Source organism: Schistocerca nitens, chromosome 2 (genome assembly GCF_023898315.1).
Source record: "Schistocerca nitens isolate TAMUIC-IGC-003100 chromosome 2, iqSchNite1.1, whole genome shotgun sequence".
In the NCBI taxonomy this organism is placed as follows: Eukaryota; Metazoa; Arthropoda; class Insecta; order Orthoptera; family Acrididae; genus Schistocerca; species Schistocerca nitens.
The window spans coordinates 751,996,855-752,013,060 of NC_064615.1; the positions used below are offsets into that span (position 1 = coordinate 751,996,855).

The 16,206-nt window shown below is 43.5% G+C and overlaps 1 pseudogene; it reads right to left on the reverse strand.

Moving 5' to 3' along the window:
• Window positions 1-12,524: 12,524 nt before the first annotated feature.
• LOC126237702 (U2 spliceosomal RNA) lies at window positions 12,525-12,691 on the reverse strand (annotated as a pseudogene).
• Between the last annotated feature and the right edge of the window lie 3,515 nt (window positions 12,692-16,206).

Genomic DNA, 16,206 nt, shown 5'->3' on the forward strand with positions numbered 1-16,206 from the left:
GTTTACACCAAATAGATAATGTATCGCAGAATTTGCGTGATAATACATAATACCTTCAAATACTAGTCACAGTTTATGCCAAAGTTACTAGGTGTTTCATGAAATATTCCCTAGCCAAGTAAAACGTTTTCCAGCGTCTCTGAGAGTTATTTTCTCTGCAGGTTCCGTGGCAGCACTGCAGAGAAACGGCGCACCGTTAGTGTCTTCCAGCGAGCGGGCAACGTTTACACGCAGCAGGAAGACAACTCGGCCATAACGTAGTACACCTCCCCCTCTCCCCACCCCTGACCCGACATTTTCCGGCAGCCACTGGACCCGTGCCAGGTGCGAACCTCCTTGGATCGCGGCTGCCTGTATCAGCATGTTGCTACTCGTGTGGAACCTTTCAGGACAGTCAGTTGGAAGATCGGAAGCTTGTCCAGGTGATTCAACTGGAAGAACAGTGGCTATCGCAAGCGTCTGTGTGGCACAAATTTTTCATCTTCTATATATGGTCACTGTAGCGAAACACCTGTGTTCATAGTTGTACAATCAGTACGTAAAGGCGAAATGCGTGAGCGAATTATGGCTTCCGATCGTAATAGTATGTAATTTTCAGCTGCCACTCGCAATACACCGAATTCGGTCTCCAACGAGCCGTTGATGCCGTTAGGATGTGTACTACCGGTCAGAAACGCTCTGTTAAGTATGCCTGTCATTAAACTTTAAGTGCAGTCTGGCTAATTACTTATTCATAGGGAGTATGTCTACAGTGTGACACGAAACAGTTTACCTCCAAGCCGGCCGGGGTGGCCGAGCGGTTCTAGGCGCTACAGTCTGGAACCGCGCGACCACTACGGTCGCAGGTTCGAATCCTGCATCGGGCACGGATATCTGTGATGTTCTTAGGTTAGTTAGGTTTAAGTAGTTCTCAGTTCTAGGGGACTGATGAACTGAGAAGTTAAGTCCCATAGTGCTCAGAGCCATTTCAACCATTTCTTTTACCTCCAAAATACGTCCGAATTAATTCATGATGACTCAAAACACTCTTTGGAACATAATGAAAGATAGTAAGGCATAAAACATTCACTCAAAGCTATAACACAATCGCGAATAACAATGTAGGCAGTTCAAACAACACAGCGATATCACATCACCTCGAAACGAGTGAATCTAAAGAGGAAAAACGTATTCACTCACAGGAATGTGTCACCATACTCAAACTGCATGCAGACAGTTAGCCATAAAACACTGCACACGGTCCCAGTGATCACGCTGAGCAAGTGTTAGCTCGTTTACGATCAAACAAAGTGGATCAACAATGAAAAAGGACAGAAACTAAAGAAGTTACCCAGGCAGCGTCCGCCACATTTGAACCAAAAAACTTTTTAACAAGGACTGTGCCACGTACGTTCCCAGAGAGGGGCAGAGGAGGGAATCTGCCAATTGTAGGGTAATGTATGTTCTGGTGCACTTTATATCAAACTGATATCAAATTAATTATGGAAATTAATTAATTAGTTGATCAATGAATTCCCTCTCCCCTGATGGCGACATGGGTTTTCCCCAGGTAGCATATGATCCCTCCCCCTTCTCCCACCGATACTGACGTACTTTTTGAATTTTGCGCACTTTTGAATGCCAGTTCTGACAAATTTTCTTTGTCCCCCCCCCTTTACATATTGCTTGGTTCTGGGACACTTCCCCCCTCCCCCCAAGCATGCCCTGCAAATTCTGAGGCACTTCTTGAATTTCGCGCTTTTGAATGAGAATATGAGGACAGTTCTCCCTCCCCCACCCCCCAGACGCTCCCTCAACCTATTGTTCGCCTCTGAGGACTATTTTCCCCCTCCCCATCTCGGTATTCTGTTGTTGAACATGAGCTGCTTATCGTCAGGTCTGAGTTATTTGAATAGTCCCCAACCCCATCAAATCGACTGACTAATCAATGATTTGATATACTTTTGTGTGAGACAGCTGTCCTTACATCCTATTGGTGGAAGAAAAATCCACTTTCTAGAAATATTTATAGATTAATAGACTCGACTGGCTATTTGATGGGAAATATCAAATCAAATCAAATGTAGTATGTGGATTATTGTTTACCTATGCAAACAATTTGTGTGATACAAGGCAGTGCAAATATTGTTTATTTAAACAGTTTGCTGGTATGAATTTCTCTCATTTTATTTATTTCTTTCATGCTGCTAAGTATTGCTGGATGTAGAGACGATATATTTCGCTATTCGTTTGTCACTATGGAATTACTTCAAGCTGTCTATCCCTATATGGAAAGGATGGAAGATGACGATGATGATGATACGACAGCTAGCTATGACTGAAGTGGAGAGCAGTAGTCTTCTGTCGATTTACAGTTGAGAGCTGATGGGGAAAAACATAAAAATGGATAATTATATTACCACAGCGACCCACTGCCCAATGCCTATATGGGCAGAGGAGGGCTGGCAGCGGCACAGTCTATCGCTCTTTAGCCAAATGGCTTTAACAAAAATACAGGGGGAACTCTTACATAAAAATGGGGTAAAAAGGGGGACATAAAATACAGTAAATGGAGATGATAGGAGTTAAAATATACGCTAATACGGGGACATTGGGGGACAATTAAAAAGTGGACAAAGTCAACAAAGTTAAAAGAACACAGCTAGCAGTTCGTTGTGTACTTAAAATCTCTGAAGTCAAACACAAGATGAAAGTCAGCCACAGTTTAATATTCGCACAGAGCGAGACACTTAAAAAACAAAACCACTGGAAACGGCAAAACACTTACAAAAAAAATACTGTTAGGGACCTGCCAAGGGACTGGAGGTTGGAGAGGAGAAAAAAAGATGGGAGGAGGATGGAGAGGCGGGAGGAAGAGGGAAAAGGGGGGGCAGGGGGAACCCCAAGAGGCAGGAGACAGGTAGGGAGGGAGATGAAGAGGGAAGACAAGGCAGGAAAGTGCAGAGACACTGACAGGGAGCATGAGAGGGGGAAGGGGTTTAGGAGGAGGAAAGCCACTCAGGAGAGGGGAGGAGGAGGAGAGGGAGTCCTGAAGAGGAGGCAGTAAGAAGGTGGGGTTAGAATTGGTAGGAGGGATGGACATCAAAGTGAAGTGCATCATCTGGTAGTGGTAGGTGCTGGAAGTTGTGTTGGGAAAGAATGTGGAGGGTGTGGAGATGGAGAGATGGTGGGACACAACGGTAAAGATGTGGCAATGGGCTGGGGGTAGAGAGGAAGGGCGACACCAGGGAGTGGGGGGGATCGAGTCAGTGGGTAATATACAGGGTGCGGATGTGTTCAGGGAAAAGGAGAAGGTGGGGGAAGGGGATGAGGTCACAGAGGATGCACTTGGGGGACCGAAGGCAGATACCGAAAGTGAGGCCGAGTGCATGGTGCTTGAGGATTTGGAGGATGTTACAGAATCTGGGAGGGCTGCAAATCCAAGCAATGCTGGCGTAACAAAGGATGGGGCAGATCAATGCTTTGTAAGTATGGTGGAAGAATGCAGTCCCCATGTCCAGCTGCACAGGAGTTTCAGGAGGTGGAGTCTGTTGTGGGCTTTGTGTTGGATGGTAAGGAGATGGGGAGTCCAGGTGAGGTGGTGGTCGAGGGTAAGGCCAAGGTATTTGAGGGTAGGAGTGAGGTGGATAGGACGGCCATTAATGGTTAGGTAGAAATCATGGAGATTGAAGGAGCAGGTGGTGCGGCCTTTGATGATCGCCTGTGTCTTGGAGGGTTTGATACGAAGGACCCACTGGTTTCACCAAGTGGTGAATTGGTCACAGTGGGTTTGGAGGGTACGCTGGGAGCACTGAGGGGTAGGATAAAGTGCTAGGAAGGCGGTGTCATCAGAAAATTGGAAGAGATGAATAGGAGGTGGAGGTTTGGGCGTGTCAGCAGTGTACAGGAGATAGAGGAGAGGGGAACGGACGGATCCTTGGGCTACACCAGCGGATGGATAGAAGATATGGGAGTTGGAATTGTGGATAGTGACACAGGAGAGACGAAGGGAGAGGAAAGAAGCAATGCGACGGAAGAAATTGATAGGTAGAGCATAAGTCTAGTGTTTTAAGTGGAGCCCAGGATGCCAGACACGGTTGTAGGTGTTCTAGAGGTCAAGGGAAACAAAGAAAGCGGAGTGACGGGAGTTGAGTTGGAGGGAAAGAAGATTGGTAAGGTTAAGGAGCTGGTCGTCGGCTGAGAAGGAAGGCCAGAAGCCACACTGATTAAGGGGAAGGAGGTGGTGCTGGTGTAGGTGGCGGTGAATATGGTGGGAAAGGATGGTCTCGAAGACCTTACTAAACATGGAGGTGAGGCAGATGGGACGATAGGAAGGGGTATCAGACGGGGGTTTGTTCCCAATGCAACTTTTTTTTAGCAGTGTACTATTACACAGTGTCACTGGTTCAGATTCGGTCCAACTATCTCGGAGGACAAGTGGAGGAGATTCATAGCAACGGCTGAATTACAGCCGAGCATAGCACTTTGAAGGTGTAGCGGTGGAACTTTAAGTTCCGTGCCACCCTCCGATGGTGGAGGTACAGAGGCTTGGTACAGTAAGGCGCCAACTCTATGGTGAAGGAAAAATGTGGCTGGATGACAACAGGCCACTCCTAGTGAGTATATGAAACAGACAGAAAATCGTGGTCATATTGTCCAATGCAGCTTTTTTTTGTGATACGGTACACCACAGCATCACCAGCCTTCCACGGTCTAACTGCGTTAGTGAGCCAGTAAATAGAAACCATAGGGCAGTGACACTGCGTCACTGCAATACACTTTGGAGGTGTGGCGGTGGGACTTGGAGTACCACACCACCCTTCAACGGTGACAGTACTCTTCCGTCCAGCATAAATACTTAGTCCGACATGGGTAGGTAGGATTGGAAAGTAGTGGACGTGGAACGAAGGACTAGTCCTGCCAAAGGAGGCAGCTGTGGTGGGCGGGCCATGCCCAGCGCTAGTCCTGTTCGGAAGCCGATTTCTCTAGGATGGTCAGCGGAACGAGATTGGCGATGCCAGCGACGTGGATATGAAGTCCTAACGTGGGGTACTCGAACGCAGATTACAACACACAACTCATACACCCTGAGAGGACAACGGACAAAAAGGTTAAATGTGTACCAAATGACCTGCCTCAACCTCTCCCTCTCTCTAGAATGCGTCGTCAGTCTACCATTAAATCGTACTTCATTACAACCGCTCTCAACAGATTACTCCAAGTACTCTCTATCATCCTTCGATGCAGATCCATATAAATTTAGAGGCAGATGGTTCTCTTTCCCAGGAAAGCATCAAAGACAGCTGTAAAAATGGTTCAAATGGCTCTAAGCACTATGGGACTTAACATCTGAGGTCATCAGTCCCCTCGACTTAGATCTACTAAAACGTAACTAACCTAAGAACATCACACACATCCATGCCCGAGGCAGGATTCGAACCTGCGACCGTAGCAGCAGCGCGGTCCGGACTGAAGCGCCTAGAACCGCTCGGCCACTGTGGCCGACAAAGACAGCAGTCACCTTGCATGTATTCCTATTACCTCACTAGACAAACTGCAGAACGTTGTTAAAAACCATGCGGCAACTGCCCTATGAGGTAGATATTTCTTAGATGACACAACATGGTTGTGGTTGGTAGGGAGTACAGAGACACACATTGTAAATACTCTTTATTAGACTTTAAAACACTTAAACAGTGTTACACAGTGTCAAACACGCGAAACATTCTGTAATTGTGTGTTACAGTCCCCAGGCTGCTAATACAATGCTCTTTAGTGAAGGATACATTATAAAAATCTATATGGTGGTTGCTGATAACTTCGAGGCCACAACTAGGCTTTTGATCCGACAAATGTAAATGTGGACGATACATCTGTTATATAGCCACACGGTGAAGAAGAACTTCATGCGCTTCACAATTTCTTAAGTGGAATTCACCCCAAAATCAAATTCACCTTGGAGGTTGAGAGTGAGGTCGGTCTCCCGTTCCTAGATGTGTTGGTATACAGAAGATCTGATAACACTCTAGGTCACAGATTGTACAGAAAGCCGACTAACACAAACAGATATTTAGATGCCACTTCGCTCCACCACCCAGCCCAAAAGCAAGCAGTACTAAACACTCTGTCTTCACGTGCCTGCCGTATCAACGATGACGACAACCAGGAATTGGAGTTGAATTTTATAGAGGACAGGGTGGCAAATGGGTATGATAGTTCTTCAATCGAGAGGGCTTTTAGGCGGAATATGTATACCGCTAATAACAACGACGAGGAACCGACTTTTCACTTCGTCAGGCTACCGTTCGTTTCTGGGGTCACTGACCACATAAGCAGAATTTTAAAGAAAAATGGTATTCAGACATCTTTCTTTAGTCAAAACAAAATAAAAGACTTTTCCGACGGAAAACGGATGCACCTGATTACCTCCACAATGCGGGCGTCTATCAAGTGTCATTTGGCTGCGGCAAAGTGCATGCAGGTGAAACGGGAAGATCTGTTAAAGAACGCATTAAGGAACACGAACGGCACATGCGGCTAAAACAAAGTGCAAAATCGGCAGCAGCGGAACATCATGAGAACTGTGGCTATGACATCGATTTTAATAACGTCCATATACTGCCTAAAGAAACAAACATTTATAGAAGAAAGGTCCGAGAAGCGGTTGAAATTTCTAAGAATGTATCTAATTTCAACAGAGAGGACGGCTATAGGCTTCTGGCATCGTGGCTCCCCTCCATCAAGGAAGTAAATACGCGGCCGCGGTGTGTGAGCTACGCCGCGCGGGATTAGCCGAGCGGTCTTGGGCGCTGCAGTCATGGACTGTGCGGCTGGTCCCGGCGGAGGTTCGAATCCTTCCCCGGGCATGGGTGTGTGAGTTTGTCCTTAGGATAATTTAGGTTAAGTAGTGTGTAAGCTTACGAACTGATGACCTTAGCAGTTAAGTCCCATAAGATTTCACACACATTTGAACACTTTTGTGTGAGCGGCATAAACAAAGCGCTACATGTCACCTCGGCGGACAATAGTATTTTGGGTAAACATTCCTCCTCTCTTGCTCTGTCCGTTTCGAATCTAGCCACTGATGACGACCAACCAATAGCGGTAGCAGGCATTTCAACCAATAACCCTTCTCCAGCATAAGTGTGGAATACTGCCTTTCTATCCAATGACGATGAACCGCCAATGGCATCCACAGGAGATGAGCTACCAGCGCCCCTTCTTCTGCATCAGAGCGGGAATATTAGCCTATGACCATGATCCACCAATGGTACCCATATGAATTTTAAACAATACTATCACTTCTCCAGCACGAACGCCAGAAAACTCCCCCTTTATAAGTGGACGCGACACTCGTCTCTCACAGTGTTCTAGCAGTAGCGGCCACCAAAAGATCCCGAGGAAGATCTCAGCAGAGGGGTAGAAACGTCGAACATTCTAGAAGAAACATGACGCGGCCTAATAATCCAGAAGATTTTAACTTCAGTAACAACGGCCACGAAAGCCTGCAGACTTACATAAATGTAAATTTATTACTTCACATTTGCTGGTCACCCACGTCAAACAATATATTTCAAGAGTCTCATCGCTGTCCACGCCAAATGACTGTTTCCCTGGTTCCTGGTGGTTTCATCTCAACTTTTTCTCATATTCCTCTTGCTGTCACATACTCATTCCCATGTACAAGAATTTTTCTGCACCAAGCAGACATATAAGTACTCCCTTATTCTCACTCAATTTCCCCGCATTTTGGCGTATTTTTTGTCAGTTTATACAAATATTCCGAAAACTTTCGTAATTTTACCGATTTTATGTCACTTTCTCTCGTGTGATAATGACATCACTTTTCGCCACGAATTCTAAATTTGTTTGTAAATGTAGTGCAGTTGTCAACACCTTTGCGTTCCACATTACTGATATATTGGAAATCACACTGCTTTAAGTGTATAGCATATTTAAGTTCAGTATCATCTAGCCTTAGCAGCGTGAGTTTATGTTCTACAATAATTTTTCTTTTTCCAGTTCCTTCTTGGCGTGGAATCCTAACACTACAAAATCCTATGGTATAGACAGCACAAGTGATTTATGTAAAACGAGTAAAATTCTCTGCATCAGGAGCTCCATCAAGCAAAAAGCATATATTTATTCTTCTTCTTAACCATCGGTTATATCACAACAGTACTCTCAGATGCATCAGACTCGTATCTACTATACAGCAATAAGGAGTGCTCTCCTCCTCAGTGGGCATGCTTCGAGAGAGATGGTGTTTAATTGGATGGATGACGTGAATATGATCGTAGAGAACAGTCTTTGCAGATGGTTCAAATGGCTCTGAGCACTATGGGACTCAACTGCTGAGGTCATAAGTCCCCTAGAACTTAGAAATACTTAAACCTAACTAACCTAAGGACAACACACACATCCATGCCCGAGGCAGGATTCGAACCTGCGACCGTAGCGGTCGCGCGGTTCCAGACTGTAGCGCCCGAACCGCTCGGCCGCCAGCGGCCGGCAGTCTTTGCAGAATGGCGGTTACAGTGTAGGAATGAGAATACCTGTCTACATCATTAGCGCCACTCGGTTTTACCAGTTTGAAACAGTTGTTATGCTCTTTACGAATGCAAAATATCAAGGTGTATTGATTACGCTGTTATCAGCTCATTCTGTATCTTCACGAGACGTCAAACGTAGCAAGTATATCTGCCCTCTTACTTCTGGTCAGTTATAATTTAAATCTGAGACAATGTTGCAGGCAGGCTTCGTTAAAGAGAGAGGAAGAGTTATCAAGATGCATAAAGAGACCATCTAGAGTTTTTCTGAGGATCCACAAACGCTGGAATATTTTGTGATCCTCATCCATGCAGAGTGGGATGGATAATCGTAATAAAATCTTACCGAATTTATAAATTACTTTGGCTAAGCAATGTAGTTTTTGCAGCTACTCTCTGCTGATGCTATTTCCTACACTAAGATACCGTACATTTTTATATGATGTCAGTGTAACTGGTTTCATGACATGTCCACTTGTGTACAGTACTCGCAAAATAAATAGATCAGGGGGGTGGTTTAACAAAGACAAATAAATTGAGAATCATGCTGGAATGTCAGTGACAGGCTGATAGCATCTCAAGCTCAATGCGATGAACCATTTTGTTGATGTGACAAGCCGTCGAGAATGGTGGTTTGGAACACAAGTTATTGGGTGAAATGTATTTAAATTACGGACAACCTGCTTAAATTACTCAAATTGATGGAAAATACGTAAAACTGAGGTGAATACCACCATTTTTGGATGAATGAGGGTACCCTAGTGTTCGGTGTTTGAAAATCATTCCACTCCTCCACCAGTGCGACTGACAACTGATGGTGCATCCTGTCTGTGCTACGTGGGTCCTGCAGAATACCCCTGCTTCCACGTGTGGTTATGCATTTTGAGCCATAACAACAGAAGACACAATGTCCAAAGATTTGGAGATCAGGATGAGCATTACATAGGACACCGAAACAGTGAATACATAATCTGGGTGCAATATATAATACCAATATGAGAAATGAAAGCTCTTCGTCTCTTTGAAAATGGAACACTGAGACATCTGCTACCCAGTCACTGTGGAAGATGAGATTAAATGTAGAGGTCATGTTGTCCAGACAACTGTTTGGAAACGTTACACAATGGCGCAAACTATTACAGTTTCCTTACGTAATACTATCTTCCACATTTTTGTCAATAAGAAACAAAGCCGCTGTCTTTTATTTCAACGTCCTGTGTGTTGTAGGAGCAGCTTACCTTACACCATGCGATGTCCAGCTTTCTGTAAGAGCCAATGGACCGAAACATGTTAATGTCAGTTTAGCGCCTGACACAAACCTAAAAGTCTTCGTAGAAAAGCCAAGTGTGTGGCAGTGTAAAAAGCTGTAGTCGTACACTGCTTGGGTCTTTTACAGAAGAAAAAGAAAGGAAAACAATGTACCAAACGGCTTATGAAACAACAACACAAGAAACCTTTATTTTGACTGATAGTCTGTAGGATATGGCCTTCCTCCAATACAGGCAACAAAAAGTTACACAGATCTGTGTAAGCGGCTTAGAACACTCGCCACGTACTCCACTGGACAAATGCGTGTATATATAATGCGGTAACCACATATGCTCTATGTCAACACGCTAAGAGCACCTGTTTTCGATATATCAGAAGAGAGAGACACGGTAAAATCTTATTCAGTTCTCTACCTGGTGATCTTAGCGAGGTTTTTACAGTTTTACTCTGTTGTGTGTTCTAAAAATAAGAAGGAGAGAGAGAGAGAGTCTGTGCTGTCAATGAAGACTCTGATCTATTACATTGTCGTATTTCTTGTGTAGTAATCACAGAAATAAGTTAAAGGAGATTAGGTCAGGTACAGGTGGATAGTTACAGATAGACATTCAGTATCGATGAACTGTAGCTGTTATGCTTCTGAATTTCTTTGTGCAGTCAAGAAGTACTCTGCATAGTTATGAATTTCCTCCTGTATGTTATTGTGCTATTTTTCTCATTGTGATAGCTCTCTACCTGGTCATTGACAGGTGGAGAAGTAGACAGCTTTCTAACATGTACAACAGTGCTGTTGGCAGTGATGGGATTTCGAGATAACTGGCAGGGGTCTGTAACTTTGCGGGGGATATCTCTTATTCACTGAAATTAGGTGGATTCAAATCCTACATATCGAAGGTTGGAGGATTTGGGACAACACGGCAGGTAACCTATATTCTGATGAAAGAGGAGTTGAGAGCTGTGATCTATACCGTTTCTTCTAAGTATTGTGGGTAAACATATTATAGTCTCTCACATAGATCTCTCAAAGTGACTGCAACGAGCAAATTAGGAGCTAATACGAAGGTTTCTACAGAGACACAATCAGCACTAAAAGTTCCGTTTTTGTTTTCTCGATTAATAAGAGACAACATTCTTCTGCGAGTTTTTTGTGCCTATATATGGATGGAGTGACATCTTAACAGGGGGACTACATTTACATCTACATCCATAAGCATACCTCGGAGTCCGTCGTACGGTGCTTGGCGGAGGATATCCTGTACCACTAATAGTCATTTTCTTTCCTATTCCACGTGCAAATAGAGCGATCGAGGAAAAGACTGTAAATATGCCTTCGTATGGACGCTAATTTCTCGTATCTTATCTTCATCGTCCATAAGCAACCTGTATATCGGCGGAATCAGAAACCTTCTGCCGTCAGCTTCAAATCTCGTTTCTCAGTAGTGTTCCTTGAAAAGAACATCATATTCCCTAAAGTGATTCCCATTTGAATTCTCAAAACACCAGCTCACTAATTTGGCGGGCGCTAATGGGAACACTTCTCCGTGCTAGTATTCTAATGGAAAAAAATAGTTCAAATGGCTCTGAGCACCATGGGACTTAACTTCTGAGGTGATCAATCCCCTAGAACTTAGAACTACTTAAACCTAAGGACATCACATCCATGCCCGAGGCAGGATTCGAACCTGCGACCGTAATGGTCGCGCGGTTCCAAACTGTAGCGCATAGAACCGCTCGGCCACTTCGGCCGACATTCTAAGGGAAATTTAGGTCTGTAGACTCATAAACATTTGGGATGTGTTGGTCAGTACACAAATAATTTGCTGTTGCTCACTGGGTCAGCCGTTCTGCGATTTTTCCAAAACCTACCTCAAAAAGTTTCGTTTCGCAAGAGGGATGATGGGGCATATTGTTCAGCATTGTGGTATATACTCCAGCGACATATAAGCGCCTCGTCCTTCTGAGAAGGGTAGGACAACTTTTGTGAGTCTGGTATGATTAACATTTGTCCGGTATGGCAAGCAGTGGGTTGTCAGCCAGGAGCGGTAGAGCCCAGACGAGTGGGCGGTTGTTCGTGGCCCGATGGCAACAGTGGCAGCTGTTCACGTGCAATCCATTGGTGGGGGCGAGGATGGGGGCAGGGGCATTTCAGCGGTCGAGTAGAGAATTAAACTTTCTACTGTCCCAGCAGACTGACCGGTCCTAGTGGATTAGTTCGAGAGCAGTATACCAGGATTCTAAGTGATGTATTTCCACCAGCATGACAAGGCAATGGGAGAACGCAATTATCGTTGGATGTCTTCAGCCGTTTGACGATGGCTGCCACCCATTTTGGTGTCGGAAGAAGTGAATAGTGTGGCAAGTCTCCAGAGACATCACGGTTAGCTGGCGCAAGTAACCTGACTGTAGGAAAAAAATTACTCACCATGCAAAGGGACTCTCATGATGAACTTTATTAATCAGTCAAGCAATTTGAAACCAATGATGTGCCGATGGGCGGGTGGAAGCGAGGATGAGAGTTCCACTGATATGATTCAGTAGCTGGAGCGGTAATCAGGCGTTTCTCGTTGCGGCGAGATATTTGCAATCTCCCAACAACACAGGGATGGATGATCATAGTAATATAGTCTGCTAGATCACCGAATTTATTAAGTGATACGTAGTGTAAACCAGATATTTACAGCTCCTCTGTCGTGCTGCCTTGAGAGTCTTCGTAGGTGACGGAGCATTTGGTTACTTTAAGAGAGTCTGAAAGTGAGGAGACATCCTGTGACGGAGGTAGGGCAAGCTCTTAGCACTCCGTCATGAGCCAAAATTCAGTTTAATATTCTAGTCCCGTGGTGCAGGATGTGGCAGATGTTAAGCTGTTAAGAACATATTTATCTACCGCATGAGGGAATACGTATTGACAATTCGAACCTTTCCAATCAAAATGTGGCAAATAAAAAGTAGCAAATACATGTGAAGGAGAAGTATGATATTTTCTAAGAGAATATTGGTCACTACCTTACATGTACATGTCATATCTGTACGAAATGCTGAACTACTTTCACAACAGAGTGCAGTGTCAACTCACTGTGGGTGACTGTAGCTTCGCCCAATAACACAACAGAGATCGTTCCATCCATGTGGGGAAAGAAATATGAAGGTAACACCTCAAGAATGTGGCTAGAGGCTGACGGGAATAACGAGTGGAAGCTTTAGCGGCTGCATAGAGTCGCACACAGTCGACGCACGCCATAGTCACAGGCTGCACTCCGTATGACTGGGCGGAGAGTTGTCATTACAGGAGGGCGACCGCCGACTGCCCTCACGATTCGCCGCTGCTTGAAGGTCTGCGTAGTATAGACAGGCATTTTAGTAAGGATTCTATAAGACGCTTCCATACGATTTCTAAGTCGAACATTGAAATACCGCGAGCAAAGCGATATCGCCTCAAGAGAACATAGAAATTATATGACATTTGCTGCCAGTCCGTGAAAAATTGGAATGGCTGTTGAATAGCATATTGGTATACAAATTCAACGTCACACAACGGTGAAATCACGTATGAAAATGAACCTAAATAAGTGTTAAACCATTTCCATATGTAGTCTTATGCATTAAAACGAACGTTTTACCAACAACACTGAATTCTGCCTTGTTGGTCCATCTCTCCACCTCTTTCCACAGTATTGCGATTTTTGATTACTTAGATTGGGCAAGCTCCTGATATTTACGAAGGGATAGAATGTATGTTGTTCTTATTCTCTCTCCAGTAAGGACATAGAAAGTTTTCCAAGCATGAGCAGCTGACTAGCGATGTAGACCTTTCGTTGTGTGCATAAACTCGATGATACGTCGCATCATACATTTTACATTTCTACTATAACTTTGCGACCTTTCCTTCCCTCTTTGCTCCATTTCTATCGCTGATCTTCCGTCTTCTTTCTTCCTTCTTTGTACCGCGGCTATATCTCCGGGTTTTCAATGCAGAAATGTAGTGAAAAGGGGGCAAATGTGTGTGTTGGTTCACAATTTTGTTGTGCTTTGAGGGAGCGTCACTCGTGCCTCTGGTTTGAGAACAGAAAAACAGGTATGTGCTCTCTTTTCTTTTAAAACTATAAATAGTAGCGTAGCTAGTGTTATGTATCGTTCTACTTAACTGAATGAGGGCGACACCATTGATCAAGCTTCAACCTCGAAATAAGTTTATTAATACCAACTAGCTGAAAAAAAAACAAAAGAAACCCATCAAATCCAGAAGTCACTCGCAGTTAGAGTAACTAGTTTCTGATGTATGTATGTGTAGTGGTAATTGATACTTCAAAGATCGTTTCAGTAATTCTACCACTGTCCATTTATGAGTTGCTATGCAACGTGTCAACAAGCTGACTACAAAATTACCAAATAGGAAGCAACCAGTCGAAAGACCATGTTTTCTTTATTTAATTTTGCATATCGATTTCAACTGATTAACAGCCATCATCGGTGCTTTCAACGTGTATGTTCCCTGAGTTATAACACTGTCTTGTTTAATACAGTGTTATTACTCAGCGAACATACACGATGAAACCACCGATGACGGCTGTTAATCAGTTGAAATCGATATGCAAAATTAAATAAAGAAAACATGGTCTTGCGACTAGTTGCTTCCTATTTGGTAATTTTATGGTTTACGGTCGCTGCACAACTTGGGAACCATATGGAGCCCCCCATTCAGATGCTGACTATGCAATGATTAATATTTGACGTATCCCGACAGTAAATCGCTTCTCGCTTGCTTTAAACATCAAGACGATTACTATGCCGCTCATATAAGTCTTGGATAGTTATTATCAAACTAATGTCCGTAAACTGCGGTTAATGTTACTGAATCCTACACGAGACGACAACGCCCAATATCCAGCGCCGATATTTGAGAATTCGCGCGCGATTTGTTTGCACCAAAGTAGGGCCGTGGATCCCTACAATGATTTTTTAAATCAACTCCGGGCTGTAAATTAACAATTCTATGCCCATTCATGAAAATTAAAGTAGATCCGCACTTGACGACTACTTGATCACACACTCGAGCAACACGGAATTTTTTTTCTTACAAGGAGAAAACATATCACGCATAATGCAACAAGGTGATTTGCTATGTCAAAACATATTTATATCTATCTCATTAAAACTCATTACCTATAAATGTTATATATAATTAAATTCTTTACTCTGCAAATAATCAATAAAATTTAGAAATGAATTACATGTACAAAAAAAATCTCAAGTTTATATGACGTCATGGGTCACTATTTGTTTTGACTCCCCTACACTCACGTGACGCAAAGTAGATCCGACAATATTGCACATACTCATGTAATGCTACAACTTCTTACTCGCAAAACAGGTGTATTTCTGACATATGGTAATACTACCCACTGAATTATTACGTTAAAATATTCGCATATCTAACACAGACCTTGAACTCCCACAACTTGGAAACTGAACGTTCCATACACACTTCTGATGGGGAGTGCTATTTTTGAACTCAGAGAAAATTTTTCACCTATCTTGAGAATCAGACGTATGAACAAAAGATGGGAGTTCATAATACGATCAAACAGTCCCTTAACATACATATAGTCAGCAAGTTCCACACATTATGGCCGCAACATTTCGGAGGCTGACGTTGCTACATTACATACCAAATACAACATTGATTAGGTCTGACGCAAACCATTTATATATTTTTGGAGATGTATAACGTCAAAATTTTACGAAATTGCGTCCTATTACGGTTCGTAAATAGTGTTTTGTTCACATCATTTCTATAAAATGATCACAGGGACGGAAAAATTATGTGACGAAACAGCGAAAACTTACGAGAGCAATGGTCCATTACCTTCAAATGCTCAACATTTCAACACGAGAAAAAGCCACTAGTGATACACATCAGATGTCAGTCCACTCTGTATTTAATACCGACCAGAAGTCAGAAACTTTACGTTCCAACAGGTAACTGACAACATCATTGAATAGCAGTTAAGATACGTCCATCGTGGATAGTGTCTCTCTCCATAGTGATCCATATTGCAGAGTACGAGGAGCACAGATTCACCACTCATTGACGCTTGAAGTTATTTATCAGAAACGCATATTCGTTCTCCTATTGCTCCATTTGCAGGTGGGATAGCAAATCGGACAGACTAGCGGTAATACAAAAAAATCTCCACAATCACTTGCATTCAGTCTTATTACCCTTCAAGAATATATTGGAGCAAGACAGCATCAAAGTATTTAATACTACACACTACACACACAAGAGACGACACTAGCTTTATATTTCAACAAATACTTGACAACATAATCGTAGAATAGTTCTAAGATATGTCCACCGTAGAATGATGGTTCAAATGGCTCTGAGCACTATGGGCTTAACATCTATGGTCAT